Source organism: Bubalus kerabau, chromosome 9, assembly GCF_029407905.1.
Source record: "Bubalus kerabau isolate K-KA32 ecotype Philippines breed swamp buffalo chromosome 9, PCC_UOA_SB_1v2, whole genome shotgun sequence".
NCBI lineage: Eukaryota > Metazoa > Chordata > Mammalia > Artiodactyla > Bovidae > Bubalus > Bubalus kerabau.
Window position 1 is genome coordinate 95,263,961 of NC_073632.1, and position 19,328 is coordinate 95,283,288.

The 19,328-nt window shown below is 46.7% G+C and overlaps 2 pseudogenes; both read right to left on the minus strand.

The window, feature by feature from the left end:
- Positions 1-1,366: 1,366 nt before the first annotated feature.
- On the minus strand, positions 1,367-9,429 carry LOC129659926 (UL16-binding protein 3-like; annotated as a pseudogene).
- LOC129619470 (tyrosine-protein kinase RYK-like) lies at positions 5,629-6,498 on the minus strand (annotated as a pseudogene).
- Positions 9,430-19,328: the final 9,899 nt, after the last annotated feature.

The following is a 19,328-nucleotide window of genomic DNA, read 5'->3' on the forward strand; positions in this document are numbered from 1 at the left end:
TAGACTGCATGTTACTTTAAGAGCATTCATTTTATTCTCTGCTTCCACAATAAATGTAGCCGAATCATCAGTTCTATTTAATCCCATAAGGTGGAGAAAGGGTGAAATGTCCCGAGTTCCCTCCTTGATTAGAAAAAGAAACTTGAAGTATTTATGTCTTTTGCAATAGCGAGATACTGACTTAAATATGCATATTAGGAAATAAAATGACTAAAAGAGGCATTCAAGCATAGTATTTTATTTTGTTGAAAATACTCTGAAGTTGTTTCTCTGAACATAGAAAGAATCCCTGAGTCCTGTAATAGCAGATGGTATTTTTTCCCATTATCATCATTTGCAACAATGAGATTGCCATACATAGAAGAGTCTGATTTTTCACAAAATAGAAGAAGACAGAAAGTGTCCTATTCATGGAGATTTCTTGTTCAAGTAGTTAAACATTTCAGTGCATGGATTCCATCACTTAGCACCAAGAAAAAGAGGTAAAATAGGTTGGGGGAAAAAAAGAGACTGAAGAGGCTGTTCACGAGATATGACAAGAGACAAGAGACATGAGACAATGCAGCCACCTTGTCATCATAACTGGAAGGCAGGCTCTGAATTCTTGGGTGTGATCTCCTGGCTCTAAAGTGAACAGCAGGAGAACAAAGGCGGCCAAGCAAAGACTGAGTCCTGAGGCCGACAGAGCACCTGTCAGGCAGGACCACTCAGTGACGGAGTCTCTGGGTCCGCAGGAGGCTGCTGACGGGCAGGCCACAGGCTGAGTCACAACTGCTGCTGCTCCAGGAGCACAGGCCTGGCCTTACCCCTTCCCACAGTCTCTGCTGTGGGGCTCCTGCCTTGCCTGCTTGACCCAAGCCACTTCCTGTGAGAACAGGCCTTTGGAGGTAGGTCTGCAAAGGCCTCCCTACCCCTTCCTCCTGGGATGAGAGCCCGGCCCCTCTCATCTTGGCCCCTTGGGTGGGTCCCCTCCCCGCTGACACATCATGCGAAGCTCCCATGCTGCTCTCAGCCCCTGTGAGTCCTGCCCTGCCCCTGAGTGCCTGCTGTTCTTACACCACCTGCCAGGGGCCCTGCCAGCCAGCAGTCTGTGCTCAGTCAGGGGACTTGGTTAAACCCTCTAAGCATCAATAGGCCCTCAGCCTAGTGAAGGCCTCTCCCTTTTCACAATGTCACCTGACAGTGGGGACCTCTCAGAACTCAGGGCTGAGCTTTCTGAGTTTTGCTCTCAGGTGGTATAGGGTCTTATTCACCTGCCCCATTTCCAGGGTGAGGAGGTTCAGTGAGGGGCAGGGGTTGGCTGGGATTAACTTTTCCTGTCCTCACACCAGGCCCTGTGCCCCTGTCATCCTTCTGAATTCTTGCCTCAGTAGCTCTTCTTGTAAAGGATACAGGCTATTATGATGCCCATTATGAAGAAACGGGAGAGAACCCCGGTGGCGATCCAGGCGATGTAACTGCTGTCTAGGGCCATGGGCTGCATTGTAGAGGGTCCCGTGGTCGGTGATGCTGCAAGGAGAGTAAGAGTGAAGCCCTTGTCCAGACCCCAAACTAAGCTGATGCCTCCTTGCCCCCCTGACTCAGGTACCCCTACTGTGCAGACAGTTTACACACATCACATGGAGATCCCTGAGATAGGTCCCCAAGCGAGATGGAGGGAAGGGAGGAGGCCAGTCCTCACGGGGCTCTGACAGCTAATGGGGGAGCAAGGTTTCCAACACAGCCACTCAGTCCTGCTGTGACATAGAGGTGGTGACATGAGGATGAAGTCCTCAGGAGCTGACAGCAGAGGTGGTATTGACAGATTTCCAGAAGTAGGATTGGTGACATTTAAAAGAAAATTCTGGAAAGAGTGTACAGTGAGAAATAAATCCCAGAAATCAAAAAGATGTCTACAGGTTTGGGATCAGCAAAAATCCATGTTCAATCGTCCAAAGGCCTGTGCTGTGAGGAGAGATGTCAGGAGGTGGAAGAGGAAGGAGGATGACAGAGGATCCTGGGTCATTGCTCTCCCAGGATAACTCACCTCTGACGGATCACTTAGTCAAACACACACACACACACACACACACACACACACACACGAGGGGTGAGTCCATGTCACCATGAGAGGAGTATCACTTTCTCCTCCCTTCTCACTTACCCAAGGTCTTCAACATTTTCTCCCAGTGCACCATGAAATCCTGAAGCCAGGACCGACAGTCTCCCATGGAGACCTTCTTCAAGAAGTCGATCACAGATCTGTCATTCTCCCACTTCTCTTTCATCCATTTTGCCTCCAGCATGATCCACTCTCCAGTGTCCATTCTCCGAATCACAGTGGAGGCTCATTAGTCCATTCAAGCCAAACGGCCAGGATCCACTGATGTATCTGTTATCCTCACAGCGACATGTCATCCTGGCCTGCAGGGTAAGAGGGTCTGCCCCCACTATGGGAAAGAAAGAGCTCAGCCTTTGGGCTTGACAGATTCTTTGCCCCACTTGGGTCCACCTCCCTTGGCCCAGCTAATGTGGCCCTGTGCTCTCCTCAAAGGCCACTCCTTCCACTGGACTACTAGGGAAGGACCAATATCCAATTATACTCTTTACTTATAAACAGTGAATGTAGCTGAGCCCCTAATCTGGCCCTCCTGTACTTCGACTTTCTAACTTACCTGTGACTGTGTGTTTCTCCAGTGTAAAGTCATGCAGTTGGTCCCTAATGTTTCTGAGTGTTTCGATCTGTGTTTCCCAGGCCTTTATGGTTTCACTTCTTCTCCAAATGGACTTGTGAGTATGATCTTAGCATGACCTCAGTCATAGGAGAGATAAAGCTCTCCATCCACCTGGCCTTGAACCTCACACTATGGCTGTCTAGGTCTGGGCTGAGGGTCGACGGTGAAGTTATAGGAAAGCGAGTGAGTATCTGTGAAGGCAAACCACAGTGAGGGTGAGGTTGCGAGAAGAAGACCCATAGGCCTCCACCCCAGTTCTGTGACAGCAGAGTACAGCTGCAGGGCTGGGCTGACATAGCAGGACAGCTCCGCCTGCCGCCCCCAGCCCCTCACCAGTTACGACTGAGGAAGACGACGAAGCCTCAGTCAGGCAAGAAACACCACAACCCTGGATATGCCCCATTTCCACTCTGCTCACAAGCTCCGCACGTGGCACTAACCGACACATACGGTTCCCAGGGATGGGCCAGGATGGTTCAGAAGGAAAGGCCTAAACCCAGAGGACTGTCAGCTTCTCTCTGAGTGTCCTGTGGAAGATGCAGAGGGTAAGGCAGCTGTTCCTGAGGAAGTGGATCACAGCCAGTGGGGCTGGGAGTGGGGAGGATGAGCACAGAACACAAACCTAGATAAGGGAGAGTTTATAATCACGGGTCACTGGGCTTAGCAAGGCTGGGGAGATGTGGTGATCTCCCACTAGGACAGGTTTTGGAAGCCGGGAGAAAGGCCTGGCCCACACAGCATGAAAGAGAAAGTCCAGAACTTCCGAGGCAGGTAGTAGAGGAGGGGATCCAAGGCTCAGAGAAGTGAATCTGCCAGGGCGGACACGGTATGAAAGGGCAGGAGAGTGTGCAATCCACCAGCTTCATGGGAAAGCCTGATGGACTCTATGGAGCCCGAGAGGAAAGCGTGGATGAGAAGCATCTCCAATAGTACAAGGATGACTTGTGCAGGTCAGGGATGGTGGTAGGAGACCGTGTTCCTGTGGGCTTCTATCAGGAACAGGGATGGAAGTTTTGGAAAAATCAGATTCCAAGTGGGGGGTGCTCTAGGGCACCAGAAAAGTAGGTGCAGTGGTCAAAGTGGTTAGAGATTCTCAATGCCAGCCAGGGCCCGACTGCAGAGAATATGATGCTGGCTCATAGCACAGGGTGATCCTAACGGCAAACAGATGGGCAGGAACCTAGATACAAACTGTACCATTGAAAGAAATAGAGACAGAACACAAGGCTGGATGATCAGGAAGCCAAAGGCAGCCATCCCTACCAAACACCTGATCCAGGCCCATTTTCCAGATCTGAGCCACTTCTCAGAAGGTGTCACCAAGCAAAGAAGCCATGTTCTAAAGAGGAGGGCCCTTTCATCACCACATCTAGTGCAAAAGCCCTTCCATTCTTTCCCAAAGAGGCACATGGTTATTCACTGGGGTAAGTGAACCTGCAGAAGCAGAAACTACTCTCACATTCACGTTGCACCTAGTGTGGTCCTAATATCAGGCACAGGAAGCGTAGCATCACCATGGTCCCCCAATTGTTGAAGCGATGCTCGAAGTACCAGGTCATCAATGGACAGCAGTCCAGGTTCTGCTTACAGTGGTTATCACTGGGTCCACAGACCACACAGTGGTCATTTCTCATGCCCTGGACTTGTGACAGGCATGGAGACCTGAGTAGCTAGTAAATTATTGTGTGGTGAAAGCTACTGTATTAGTGAATTCCAGATTCAAACTTCAGACCCTACCTCCCCATCCGCCAATAGTCCGTGTACACAATATCCTGAAGGAAATACAGAGACAAGTGCCAAGTTGCAACCTCTCAAGGGCTGCAGGGGTGTGGTCCCTATCCTATCTCCATTTAATACCACTGTGGCCTTAGGTTTCCTCTAATGGTACAGAAGAAATAGTTTAGGCTTCGCGGACCCTAGGTCTCTGCTGCAACCTGCTGTCCCAGCACAAAAGCAGTCACAACTGGCGAACGATGAGCATAGCTGGAGCTGCTTCTTGGGCAGATGACCCAGCAGAACCAGTGACATCAGAGGTATCTGTGGCCAGAAAGGTGCTATGTGCCATTTTCTACTTGAAGGCTCACAACACAGACCCTACGTGTTGCAGTGGAGAAAGTCACACCATTTAAACATGGTTCTTGGTGTGGTCCTGGGGCCTGGCAGAGATGAGGCCTCTGGTCATGGAATGGAGTTGCCCATCGTGATGTGGGCTCATCAACCCCTAATCATCACTTCAGCTAGGCCAGCCGTCATAGGATAGAAGTGGTTATGTGTTTTGGCATAAGCAGGGCCACCGGGAACAAATAAGACCCATCAGCAGCTGGCCTAGATGTGACACTAGAGTTGTTATAGAGCCACTATCCTCTGCTCACACCTGTGGCTTCCCTTACGCCACTTTGGAACAAATAGCTACTCTGTAGCAAAGGAGGGGGGTGGTCATTAGCCCATAAGTGCTGGATGGTTTTTATTTTCCTAAGACAAAGTACTGCATGTTGAAGACAAATCACTCCCAAAACTAGTGAAAGAAAGCAAAACTTTAAAGGTGAATCAACTGCATTACCTTGTAGAATTAAGAAAATAAAAAGCAGTTGGTAGTATGATTGTTAGTCCAAATATGTGTGTTTAAACAATTTAAAAAACTATTTTTTAAGAATATACCTGTACCTCTAAGGCAACTATGTGTAAAAGATTTACACAAACATTTTCAGTTCAAGCTAATAAAACTGCTTTTGAGAAAGTATTCCACATCAGTAAGTCTGTCTTAGAAAGTTCAGATGCTAAAGCATTCCTAAAGCTTGGTGTGCTGAAAGACAAATCTGCCTCTGTGATGCTGGGTGATGTATGTGACTGGCTGGCTCCAAGTGGGCCTCGACAGGCACCTTCCTCCTGACGCTGGGCGACTGTGAGAGGAGAGTCAGACACAGGCCCCCAGGGCTGCATGGACCTCTGTGAGACACTGGGCCAGCTTCTGGAACTCCACCTCTCCTCTGGATCGAAGGCCCAGCACAAGCCATCACATAAATAGTTCATCGGGACAGCTGATAATCTGCGCTATTTGGTAACCCTCTTTCAGGTACTGGGCCACATCAAATGGGTAGATGTCCACTTAGGGCATTTGGCCAGAGTCATAAACACATGGGCTCTTTTAGTAGCAGCATGCTGACTTCTTAGTTGTGGCATGCAGGATCCAGTTCCCCCACCAGAGATCGAACTCAGGCCCCTGCATTGGGAGTGTGGAGTCTTAGCCACTGGATCACCAGGGAAGGCTGGAGAACTCATTATTAACCAGACTTTCAAAAGCCATCCATTGATCCCGTGTTTTTGTTGTTCCCCAGATAGTGAGAGTCCATGGGGAACAAGACTCTGGAGAGGGATTGGCTTTGCTCTTAAGTTGAAGTTGTCATCAATGACAGAGATTCTAGGAGCCAGGTCTTTGTGGAAGACTTCTCTTCTGACCAGGTAGCTCATTCCACAGGCAATCTGAACAGCCATGTGAACTAGATTTCGTTGAGAAGCTTCCTGCTGACTATTGGCCTCTACATATTTGCACTGTCATAAAAACAATTTAAGATACCCCCAGCTCATGTAAGGCAATCCACCATGGGCTTTTCCCCTTCTTATGTTCACACATGGCTAATAGGAAGATTTCTGTGATGAAGATGTAGCTCACAACTTTCAGGGAGCATCGTAGTCACCTGAATTTCAGAAGCTCGATCTCGAACTGTTTTTTACAAATGCTTGTTGCTCTTTATCTGGATATTATTCATTTACATAAACGCCATGGGAGGTACACCAAAAGGTACCTTCTTAGAATATATCTTTTGAGTTCCTCTCCCTGGATAGATATTTTGATATCATTCACCTAAGCTTTGGCCTCCAAAAGAGCAACACTTCTCAAGTCGTACTCCTCTAGCCACAAGGTCGGATAACGGCAGATGGGAGTTGTATTGTTGGGTGTGTTGCCTCTCACATACTGAGACATCTGGGAACGACTGGGACTGAGACAGCCCTTGGGAACTACTGCTGGTGCTGATGCTATCTCCCAGTTCAATCCTTTTCACACTATGAAGATGCAAAACAGCTAATACTAGTACCACAAGAAATATAACTGGACAGCAAATCCCTACGCTGATATAAAACACACGTGTAGACATGGCTGTAGACAAGGCTGCATGTACAGGATCATAAATGGGTTCTTCTGATAGTGGTTTTGTCCAAGGCTGAAGTTTTCCTTCCTCAATTTCTGGATGGCAACTTTTCCTTCATTTCAACTCTAAGACTGTGAAGCTTTTTGAAGTTACTGTCAAGTTGAGGTGCATTGAGTGTCATAACTTCAGAATCTACTCTGCCAGGACAGGACAGCTCGAGCCCAAACACATTTACAGTGCGTGGAAGCCCCGGGCCGCAGTCAGCCTAGCAGACCCAAGCTGTTCCAGCGGCAGCCTGCTGGATCCCCATCCCAGGGAGACCGCCCTGCACATCCATCCTGCTGTGAGCGCCCACCTCCACCGCCCAGGACAAGGAAGCTAGGCCACTTGCTGCTGCCCACATGGCCTGAGCTCTTGAAAGACGAATAGCTCCTACCCCGGCCACCCTCCCAGTGTTAACTGATCCGTCATAAAGAGCGCTGGTCCTTCAAGGGCCCAGAGCAGTAGGGAAGGGACCGAATTCCCTTCAGCAGTAGTAAGAAGGGACCAGAGAGCAGTAGGGAAGGGACTTACATCTCTTCAGCAATAGTAAGAAGGGACCAGAGAGAAGTAAGGAAGGACCGGCTGGTCCTTCAATGGCCGAGAGCAGTAGGGAAGGGGTCTACTTTCCTTCAGCAGTAGTAAGTAGGGACCAGAGAGCAGTAGGGAAGGGAGGTACATCTCTTCAGCAGTAGTAAGAAAGGACCAGAGGCAGTAGGGAAGGGACCTGGTGGTCCTTCAAGGGCAGAGAGCAGTAGGGAAGGGACCTACTTCAGTTCATCAATACTACGAAGGGACCAGAAGGAGTTCTGTGCACAGATCATCAATTCAGTTCAGTCGCTCAGTCGTGTCCGAATCTTTGCGACCCCAGGAACCACAGCAGGCCAGGGCTCCCTGTCAATCACCAACTCCCGGAGTCCACCCAAACCCATGTCCATTGTGTCGGTGATGCCATCTAACCATCTCATCCTCCGTCGTCCCCTTCTCTTCCTGCCCTCAATCTTTCTCAGCATCAGGGTCTTCTCAAGTGATTCAGCTCTTCACGTCAGGTGGCCAAAATATTGGCGTTTCAGCTTCAACATCAGTCCTTCAAATGAATACCCAGGACTGATCTCCTTTAGGATGGACTGGTTGGATCTCCTTGCAGTCCAAGGGACTCTCAAGAGTCTTCTCCAACACCACAGTTCAAAAGCATCAATTCTTCGGGCCTCAGCTTTCTTTATAGTCCAACTCTCTCATCCATACATGACCACTGGAAAAACAAAGGACTTGAGTAGACGGACCTTTGTTGACAAAGTAATGTCTCTGCTTTTTAACATGCAGTCTCAGTCGGTCATAACTTTCCTTCCAAGGAGTAAGCATCTTTGAATTTCATGGCTGCAATCACCATCTGCAGTGAGTTTGGAGCCCAGAAAAATAAAGTCAGCCACTGTTTCCATTGTTTCCCTATCTATTTGCCATGAAGTCATGGGACCAGATGCCATGATGTTAGTTTTCTGAAAGTTGAGCTTTAAGCCAACTTTTTCACTCTCCTCTTTCACTTTCATCAAGAGGCTCTTTAGTTCTTCTTCACTGTCTGCCATAAGGGTGGTGTCATCTGCATATCTGAGGTTATTGATATTTCTCCCGGCAATTTTGATTCCAGCTTGTGCTTCTTCCAGCCCAGTGTTTCTCATGATGTACTCTGCATAGAAGTTAAATAAGCAGGGTAACAATTTAAAGCCTTGATGGACTCCTTTTCCTATTTGGAACCAGTCTGTTGTTCCATGTCCAGTCCTAACTGTTGCTTCCTGACCTGCATACAGGTTTCTCAAGAGGCAGGTCAGGTGGTCTGGTATTCCCATCTCTTTCAGAATTTTCCACAGTTGATTGTCATCCACACAGTCAAAGGCTTTGGCATAGTCAAGAAAGCAGAAATAGATGTTTTTCTGAAACTCTCCTGCTTTTAGGATGATGCAGCGGATGTTGGCAATTGGATCTCTGGTTCCTCTGCCTTTTCTAAAACCAGCTTGAACATCTGGAAGTTCAAGGTTCAGTATTGCTGCAGCCTGGCGCAGTAGGCGGCAGCTGCGATGGCGCAGAAGGGCAGATCATGGGCTTGTGGTTTTCAGGGCGGCTCTGGGTCCCTTTCCCGGGCTCCAGGACTCCCACTTCCCAGGGCCGGGCTGAGCCCTGGCGGGCCTCAACAGCATTTCCTGTACGTTCTGGCCCCCTTTTCTCCTAGCGTCACCTCCCAAAGTCCCCGCATTACTGCTTCACCAAGGCACCCCTGTTCTGGCCCAGAGAGCCCGCAAGCAGCCCGGGGGAGCCAGGGGAAGGGAAAGAGGAGAGGGCGGCGGCGCCACCCCCAAGAAGTTTCGCGAACCCCCGCGCACACCACCACCCCTGTTCAGGTCGTAACTCACCCAACTCCACCCCCTCCGCGCGCCCCGTGCAGGTTCATCCCGGAACGCACTGCCAGACGTCCCGCTGAACCAGACAATGAGAAGCAAGTCCAGGAAGCCAAGAAGGGTCTCGGGGCCACCCATCTCTCCCTTTGCCACCTGGATCTCGATTTTGCAGGAGTGGAGCATGCCAGGTCAGAGGAGCGGATCCTTTCTGGGGAGGCAGACACTGCACTTCTGGGGCCGCCGACGTCGCTCTGCCCGGACGCCCCGCCCCAGGCAAGCCCGCGCAGTCATTAACCGGCGGCTTCCCCAGACTGCTAGCTCGCGACCAGGGTGTTGCCACCTCCTCCTCTTCCCACTTGTTTGAACGATTCGCGGTCTGATAGCCAGAATATTCCTAGTTAGATCATTTTGTCATTTTGGTCTTCCTAATTAATAGAAATTGATCAGAGGTCGTCAGGGAAGAATTTCTGGCAAGAAGGTCATGGAGGGGCGAGCTCAGGGCTTCCTGCTTCCCCATCTTGAGCTTGCCTTGGATGATCACTGACCTCTTCATTGTATTGAGTTTCCTTAGGGTGTTCCATACCATCTTATGAAAACTTGAAGGAAGTTTTCAGCCAACCCAGTTATTGCTTCCGGTGCCAGTTCAGGTGGCGAACTTAATTGATAAATGTCGTCTGTGTCCTGACCATTCCACTGACCTGCCCTTCTCTCATCTCTCTCCCTCTCCTTGGGCTTCCTGAGTCCCAGAGACACAGCAGTATTGAAATTAGGTTAGTTCATCACTCCGCAAGTAGCTTCGGTCCCATTTGTTTATTTTTCCTTCAAAATTTCAATGCCAATGCATTTTGAAGAAGGATTCTGTGTAATTCTACAGGTTGTTTGCCCCTCCTTTTTTTTTTTTTTTTTTTTGTCTAATTGTACAACCTTTGAAATTTACATAAGTTATAATGATCCAGTATTATTTGTCTTTCAAAAAACAACAACAACAACTTTCTCTTCCTCCCAGCAACCATCTAAGGGGAATTAAAGTTCCTGAAAGAAGGCCAATTCAAGATGGCTTCTACTCTGATAGAAACAGAAAACAAAAAGATGAGGAAAAGCAATAAAGAAATGGGTCCTCATCAAACTTATATACTTTTGCACAGCAAAGGAAAACATAAAGAAAACAAAAAACTGCAAACTACAGACTGGGAGAAAGATTTGCAAATGATGTCACCCTTGCAGGTAACAAGGGCTTAATTTCCAAATATATGAAAAGCTCTTACAACTCAATAATCAAGACAGGGAACCCAATCAAAGAATGGGCAGAAGATCTAAATAGACATTTCTCCAAAGAAGGCATACACATGGGCAATAGGCATGTGAAAAGATGCTCAATATCCATATTTATTATTTTTAATTAATTAATTAAAAATTTTTATTTTATATTGGAGTATATAGTTGATTAAAAATGTGTGTTAGTTTCAGGTGTACAGCAAAGTGATTCAGTTATACATATACATGTATCTATTTTTTTACAAATTCTTTTCCCATTTATGCTATTACAGAATATGGAGCACAGTTCCCTATGCCACACAAGTCATTATTGGTGATCTATTTTAAGTACAGTAGTGTGTATATGTCAATCCTAAACTCCCAGTTTATCTCTCTCCATCACCTTTCACCTCTGGATATATGCCCAGGAATGGGATTTTGTATCATATGGTAGCTCTGAGCCTGCCTGCAATGCAGGAGACCTGGGTTTAATCCCTGGGTCAGGAAGATCCCCTGGAAAAGGAAATGGCAACCCACTCCAGTATTCTTGCCTGGAGAATTCCATGGACGGAGAAGCCTGGTGGGCAACAGTCCCTCGGGTGGCAAAAAGTCAGACACGACTTAGCAACCAAATCACCACCACATGGTAGCTCTGTTTTCAGTTTTTAAAGGAATCTCCATACCATTCTCCATAGTGCGTGTATCAGTTTACATTCCCACCAACAGTGTGGGAGGGTTCCCTTTTCTCCACAGTCTCTCCAGCATTTATTGTTTGTTCAGTTCAGTTCAGTTGCTCAGTCATGTCCGAATTTTTGTGACCCCATGGACTGCAGCACGCCAGGCTTCCCTGTCCATCACCAAGTCCCAGAGCATACTCAAACTCATAGACTTTTCAATATGGCCATTCTGATCAGTGTGAGGTTCCTTGAAGGGGGAAGGAGAATAAATGTCAGAGAATGAGCAGTAAAAGCTAAAGCGTCTCAGCCCCAGGATCCAGGACACCTACTGGGCAACAAGGACAGACTTTAGGAGACAGAGCAGGGTTGGTGTGCATAGGCCTCTCACTGCAGTGGCTTCTCTTGTTGCAAAGCACCGGTTGTAGTTTGCTTGGGCTTCCAAAGCACATAGGTTTAGCTATCCTGTGGCATGTGGGATCTTCCTTGACCAGGGATCAAACCTGTGTCCCCTGCATTGACAGGCGAATTCCTAACACTGTCCCACCAGAAAGCCCCTGCCACATCTTCTTTATCCATTCATTTGTCGATTGCCATTTAAGTTGCTTGTATGGCTTCTCAGGTAGCTCAGATGGTAAACAATCTACCTTCTATGTGGGAGACCTGGGTTCAATCCCTGTGTTGGGAAGGTCCCCTGGAGGAGGGCATGGCAACCCACTCCAGCATTCATGCCCAGAGAATCCCATGGACAGAGGAGCCTGGTAGGCCACAGTCCATGGGGTCGCAAAGAGTTGAACACGACTGAGCTACTAAGCACACACACATTCTCCTTCCCCTGATGGTGTCTAGGCCCTGGTTCCCACCTCTTACCCTGGGCCCACAATTCTCCAGCTGAATGGCCTCAGGTTCTGAGTCCTTGCCCCATGTCTCCCTCAGGGTCTGGGTCTGTTCTGAGCAGGCCTTCAAGGCATTAATTCTCCTCCAAGAGAAGCAAGGGTTTGGGCCTGTTATTGTCATAATGAAGGAAAGTCTGTTTCTCCAAAGCCCCTGTGGAGCCTCCACCTCACATAAGAGCTGGAGTGGCAAGAAGTGGTAGCCAAGTTAAGTGTCTGTGAGGAAACTCAGGTGCTAGCTGGCATGTGCTGACTCACTCTTCATGTGCCCCACAAAATTCGTCTGTTACAACTTTGGCCCTGAATGTGATGGTATCGGAAGATGGGTGTGTGGGAAGTGATTGGTGGGTTCAGTTCAGTTCAGTTCAGTCTCTCAGTCATGTTCGACTCTTTGTGACCCCTTGGACTGCAGCATGCCAGGCTCTGCTCTCTGTCACCAATACCCAGAGCTTGTTCAAACTCATGTCCATCAAATTGGTGATGCCATCCGACGGTCACATCCTCTGTCATCCCCGTCTCCTCCTGCCTTCAATTTTTCCCAGCATCAGGGTCTTTTCAAATGAGTCAGCTCTTTGCATCAGGTGGCCAAAGGATTGAAGTTTCATCTTCAACATCAGTCCTTCAAATGAACACCCAGGACTAATCTCCTTTAGGATGGACTGGTTAGATCTCCTTGCAGTCCAAGGGACTCTCAAGAGTCTTTTTCAACACCACAGCTCAGAAGCATCAATTCTTCGGCGCTCAGCTTTCTTTATAGTCCAGCTCTCACATCCATACATGACCACTGGAAAAACCATAGCCTTGACTACACGGACCTTTGTTGACAAAGTAATGTCTCTGCTTTTTAATATGCTGTCTAGGTTGGTCATAACTTTCCTTCCAAGGAGTAAGCGTCTTTGAATTTCATGGCTGCAATTACCATCTGTCGTGATTTTGGAGCCCAGAAAAATGAAGTCAGCCACTGTTTCCGATGTTTCCCCATCTATTTGCCATGAAGTGATGGGACCAAATGCCATGATCTTAGTTTTCTGAATGTTGAACTTTAAGCGAACTTTTCACTGTCCTCTTTCACTGTCATCAAGAGGCTCTTCAGTTCTTCTTCACTTATCCTATATCAAAAAGGCTGGAAGTTAGGGTTCACAAGCGGCTCTTATTGTATAGTTAAAATACGGGCTATTGTGGTGACCTGACAAATAAGGGATGAAGTCACAGTGGCCACATTGTCCTGATGGGCATCCTGTTTCTCCCTTAAGATGATATCCTGTTTTTCCCTGCTGGTGCCAGTTTCTCAAGACTCCTTGACCACCCGACCATGAGAACACTTTGACTAAGTGACCACAAGACCCCAGCTGTGGGCTAAAGATCAATTGTGGCCCCCTCCCTCTGGGAACAAGTTCCCATCGATAGGGTATAAGAAGGGTTGGCTGTAAAAAGAGAGCACCATTTTCTCTCTAAATCCAGTTTCTTTCTTTCTTTCTTATAATAAACCTTTCTTTGCCTGAATTCCTGTCTCATTCTCTTTTTCTCCACGCTCACCTTACAACACATGCATCTTGGGGAGGTTCCATGGACCAGGCAGGTGTGAAGAAAGAAACAAGATAATTGGCCAAAGGTAAACAAAGACCTGAAGGACTGTCCTACATAAATAATTTGCATCACCTTCATACTGAGCTCCTCCTCCCTCCGGATGCCCGCACTCCTCTCCGGTGTGTGTCTCTGCAGAGATTGTGACATACTGCACTCCTCCTCATTATAGACCATGCCCTTTCTCTCTGGGTATTTATTTCTGCCTTGCTTCTGTCGTCAATAAACAGCCAGTTTTTCTATGTTCTCTCTCAAACGTTGTGCTGTGTCTCTAATAATAAGCTTTGTACCTATTTTACAGTTTTTGCTTCCTTGGAACATTCTTGCTTTCAATGGGGGAAAGAACCAGGGCCACTTTGCTTCTAGCCTCTAGTCCCTGGTGGTCTTGTGGCTAGGGTTCCGGGGTTTTCATCCAGGCTACCATGGTTCAATCTCTGTCCAGGGAAGAAAGGTCTCTCTTCAGGACAACGCACTGCTCTCCCTCCAAAATCACTGGGAATATTTCAGTTCAGTTCAGTTCATTCTCTTAGTCGTGTCCAACTCCTTGTGACCCCATGAACCACAGCATGTCAGGCCTCCCTGTCCATCACTCCCGGAGTCCACCCAAACCCATGTCCATTGAGTCAATGATGCCATCCAACCATCTCATCCTCTGTCGTCCCCTTCTCCTCCTGCCCTCAATCTTTCCCACCATCAGGGTCTTTTCCAATGAGTCAGCTCTTTGCATCAGGTGGCCAAAGGATTGGCATTTCAGCTTCACCATCAGTCCTTCCAATGAACACCCAGGACTGATTTCCTTTAGGATGCATGGTTGAATCTCCTTGCAGTCCAAGGAACTCTTAAAGAGTCTTCTCCAACACCACAGTTCAAAAGCATCAATTCTTCGGCACTCAGCTTTCTTTATAGTCCAACTCTCACATCTATACATGACCACTGGCAAAACCAAGGCCTTGAGTAGATAGACCTTTGTTGACAAAGTAATGTCTCTGCTTTTGAATATGCTGTCTCAGTTGGTCATAACTTTCCTTCCAAGGAATAAGCGTCTTTGAATTTCATGGCTGCAGTCACCATCTGCAGTGATTTTGGAGCCCAGAAAAATAAAGTCAGCTACTGTTTCCATTGTTTCCCCATCTATTTGCCATGAAGTGATGGGACCAAATGCCATGGTCTTAGTTTTCTGAATGTTGAGCTTTAAGCCAACTTTTTCACTCTCCTTTTTTACATTCAAGAGGCTCTTTATTTCTTCTTTTCTTTCTGCCATAAGGGTGGTGTCATCTGCATATCTGAGGTTATTGATATTTCTCCTGGCAATCTGGATTCCAGCTTGTGCTTCTTCCCGCCCAGCATTTCTCATGATGTACTCTGCATAGAAGTTAAATAAGCAGGGTGACAATATACAGCCTTGACATACTCCTTTTCCTATTTGGAACCAGTCTGTTGTTCCATGTCCAGTTCTAACTGTTGCTTTCTGACCTTCATATAGGTTTCTCAAGAGGCAGGTCAGGTGGTCTGGTATTTCCATCTCTTTCAGAATTTTCCACAGTTTATTGTCATCCACACAGTCAAAGGCTTTGGCATAGTCAATAAAGCAGAAATAGATGTTTTTCTGGAACTCTCTTGCTTTTTTGATGATGCAGCGGATGTTGGCAATTTGATCTCTGGTTCCTCTGCCTTTTCTAAAACCAGCTTGAACATCTGGAAGTTCACGGTTCATGTATTGCTGAAGCCTGGCTTGGAGAATTTTAAGCATCACTTTACTAGCATGTGAGATGAGTGCAATTGTGTGGTAGTTTGAGCATTCTATGGCATTGCCTTTCTTTGGGATTGGAATGAAAACTGACGTTTTCCAGCCCTGTGGCCACTGCTGAGTCTTCCAAATTTGCTGGCATATTGAGTGCAGCTCTTTCATAGCATCATCTTTCAGGATTTGAAAGAGCTCAACTGGAATTCCATCACCTCCACTAGCGTTGTTTGTAGTGATGCTTCCTAAGGCCCACTTGACTTCACATTCCAGGATGTCTGGCTCTAGGTGAGTGATCACACCATCGTGATTATCTTGGTCATGAAGATCTTTATTGTACAGTTCTTCTGTGTATTCCTGCCACCTCTTCTTAATATCTTCTGCCTCTGTTAGGTCCATACCATTTCTGTCCTTTATCGAGCCCATCTTTGCATGAAGTGTTCCCTTGGCATCTCTAATTTTCTTGAAGAGATCTCTAGTCTTTCCCATTCTATTGTTTTCCTCTATTTCTTTGCATTGATCGCTGAAGAAGGCTTTCTTATCTCTCCTTGCTATTCTTTGGAACTCTGCATTCAAATGGGTATATCTTTCCTTTTCCCCTTTGCTTTTTGCCTCTCTTCTTTTCACAGCTATTTATAAGGCCTCCTCAGACAGCCATTTTGCTTTTTCACATTTCTTTTTCTTGGGGATGGTCTTGATTCTTGTCTCCTGTACAATGTCACGAACCTCCATCCATAGTTCATCAGGCACTATATCTATCAGATCTAGTCCTTTAAATCTATTTCTCACTTCCACTGTATAGTCATAAGGGATTTGATTTAGTTCATACCTGAATGTTCTAGTGGTTTTCTCCACTTTCTTCAATTTCAGTCTGAATTTGGCAATAAGGAGTTCATGATCTGAGCCACAGTCAGCTCCTGGTCTTGTTTTTGCTGACTGTGTAGAGCTTCTCCATCTTTGGCTGCAAAGAATATAATCAATCTGATTTCAGTGTCGACCATCTGATGGTGTCCATTTGTAGAGTCTTCTCTTGTGTTGTTGGAAGAGGGTGTTTGCTATGACCAGTGCATTCTCTTGGTAGAACTCTATTAGCCTTTGCCCTGCTTCATTCTGTACTCCAAGGCCCAATTTGCCTGTTACTCCAGGTGTTTCTTGCCTTTCTACTTTTGCATTCCAGTCCCCTATAATGAAAAGGACATCTTTTTTGGGTGTTAGTTCTAAAAGGTCTTGTAGGTCTTCATAGAACTCTTCAGTTTCTTCAGCATTACTGGTTGGGGCATAGACTTGGATTACAGTGATATTGAATGGTTTGCCTTGGAAACAAATAGAGATCATTCTGTCATTTTTGAGATTGCATCCAAGTACTGCATTTCAGACTCTTTTGTTGACCGTGATGGCTACTCCATTTCTTCTAAGGGAGTCCTGCCCACAGTAGTAGATATAATGGTCATCTGAGTTAAATTCACCCATCCAGTCCATCTTAGTTTGCTGAATGCAAGAATGTTGATGTTCACTCTTGTCACCTCCAGTTCGACCACTTCCAATTTGCCTTGGTTCATGGACCTGACATTCCAGGTTCCTATGCAATCTTGCTCTTTACAGCATGGAACCTTGCTTCTATCACCAGTCTCACCCACAAATGGGTGTTGTTTTTGTTTTGGCTCCATCCCTTCATTCTTTCTGGAGTTATTTCTCCACTGATCTCCAGTAGCATGTTGGGCACTTACCAACCTGGGGAGTTTATCTTTCAGTGTCCTGTCTTTTTGCCTTTTCATATTGTTCATGGGGTTCTCAAGGCAAGAATACTGAAGTGGCTTGCCATTCCCTTCTCCAGCGGACCGCATTCTGTCAGACCTCTCCACCATGACCAAACTAGGGTCTGGCTGCTTCCCACTCAAAAACCATTAAAGAGGTCATGTTGATGGAAAGGAAAGTTTGCCTGATTTTGGATGCCAGCAATGGTGGAGGGGAAGGGGGTAGGGGACTTCCATGATGGCTCAGGGGTAAAGAATCTGTCCAGAATCCACCTGTCAATGCAGGAGGTGTGGGTTCAATCCCTGCCTCAGAAAGATTCCTTGCAGAGGGAAATAGCAACCCACCCCAGTATTCTTGCCTGGAAAATCCCATGGACAGAGGAGTCTGGCAGGCTACAGTCCATGGGGTCACAAAGAGTCACACACTTAGTGACTAAACAACAAATGGAGGTGAGCGGGGTGTGGGAAGGATGGACATCTGTCCAAAGGCTGACTCTCCCCAACTGACAATCAGTGGGCAAGAACTTTTATAGACAGAGGGACGGGGTTGCATGCAGAAACAGCACAGTGAGCTCTGACAGTCATCTCCAAATTGGTCATGGATGGTCTGACCAGAGTCATCTTGATTGTTTCAAGGACAATTAATCTTTGGTTCCATGGTTGGTTTGTTCTCGTCTCCTTGAGGACAATTCTTGGAATTGTGGCAGCTTATATCATGGTTACAGTCTGGTCATCATGTAGCTAATTTCTTCCAACTGGTAGGAATTTATGTATCTATGAGACAGCTCACAGGATAGAGCTCAGAATATTATCAAAAGCCCTTGATAAGGACCTCAATGTCCTTGACTATGCTTAATGACTACATTATTCTTATTTGGTCTCCTTTGACTATTTTCCCTAGTTTCTGCATTTTCTCACTTCTCTGATTAAGCTTAGTGTGTGGCTAAAGCTTTTCCACGGACAAAAGGCAGGCTGAGCACATGGTGGGGCAAGGACCATAGGGTCCCGCACTGTTTCATCAGAATTCTTGCTACAGTTTGAGGGAAGGGAAACAAGTTCCCTCGCTCGATCCTGAGGGGGACAAGCTGGTCCCTTATGTGGGGTGACGTTGGGGGTGGACCCGTGGGTCAGGCAGGAGGGGTGGCGTAGGTTGTCTGACCACCCCGTTAGTGGTGCTGTGTGTCGGCTTATACTCACTACCTTGCTTTTGCTCCCAACACCTCAGTGGTGGCAGCTGGGGTTTGATCTTTTTGTGTCTTGTTGCTCATAATTTGTCCCAACTGTGCATATATGCAGCACTTTTCCTCCCTTTATAGTGTCTTTGCCTTTTTATGCTTGATAAGACCTTTGTCCAGGTCCCAGCCTGTCTCAGGTGTGACAGAAGCAGGAGGAGAAGAGGGAATTCTGGCTTGGACTCCCTGGTCATATACTTTCCCATGGTCTATACTCAACACCTAGAAAATGATTTCTCAAAATAACTGATCCCCCTTCCATCTGATTTCATCAATCTAGTTAATTGGAAGAACTGCTGTATGGAGTTAATTTCACAGTATGTAGTGAATTAACTTCTCATCCAGACATCTAAAACTGGTTCTGGCTACATGCCATCCTTGTGGGATGAACTGAGGAAATAGTCACTGAACTCAATTAGTGTGCTCCATGGTTCAGACGAAGAGTGTGGTTGACACAGAGAGAGACATCCTGGCCACACTGTGTGAGGAGATGATCAACAGGGGCAGCTGCCGTCTCTGTGCCTGCCAAGTTCCCATTTCTCAGCAAGAGCCCAATAAATATTTATTGAATGATTACATGTTCAGTTACTGCTAGCTTTCTAGTGTTAATGAATATCTTATCAGTCCAGGATCATCAATAGATGGTCAAATTATGGGCTGAAATATTGTCACAAAACAGGATATTCCTGTTTTATAATAGAGGAATATGACAATATTCCTATTATTATTCCTGTTTTATAATAGAGGAATATCCCTCTATTCTAACACAGAAGTGAAGCTTCAACCCACATTTTTTTGTCTGTGCAAATATCAGAATCAAACTCACCTTTTATTTTTATCATTATCATCATTGTGATCACTTGCTAGTCTGTATCTTATTGACATTCTGGAGACTTTGGTTTGAC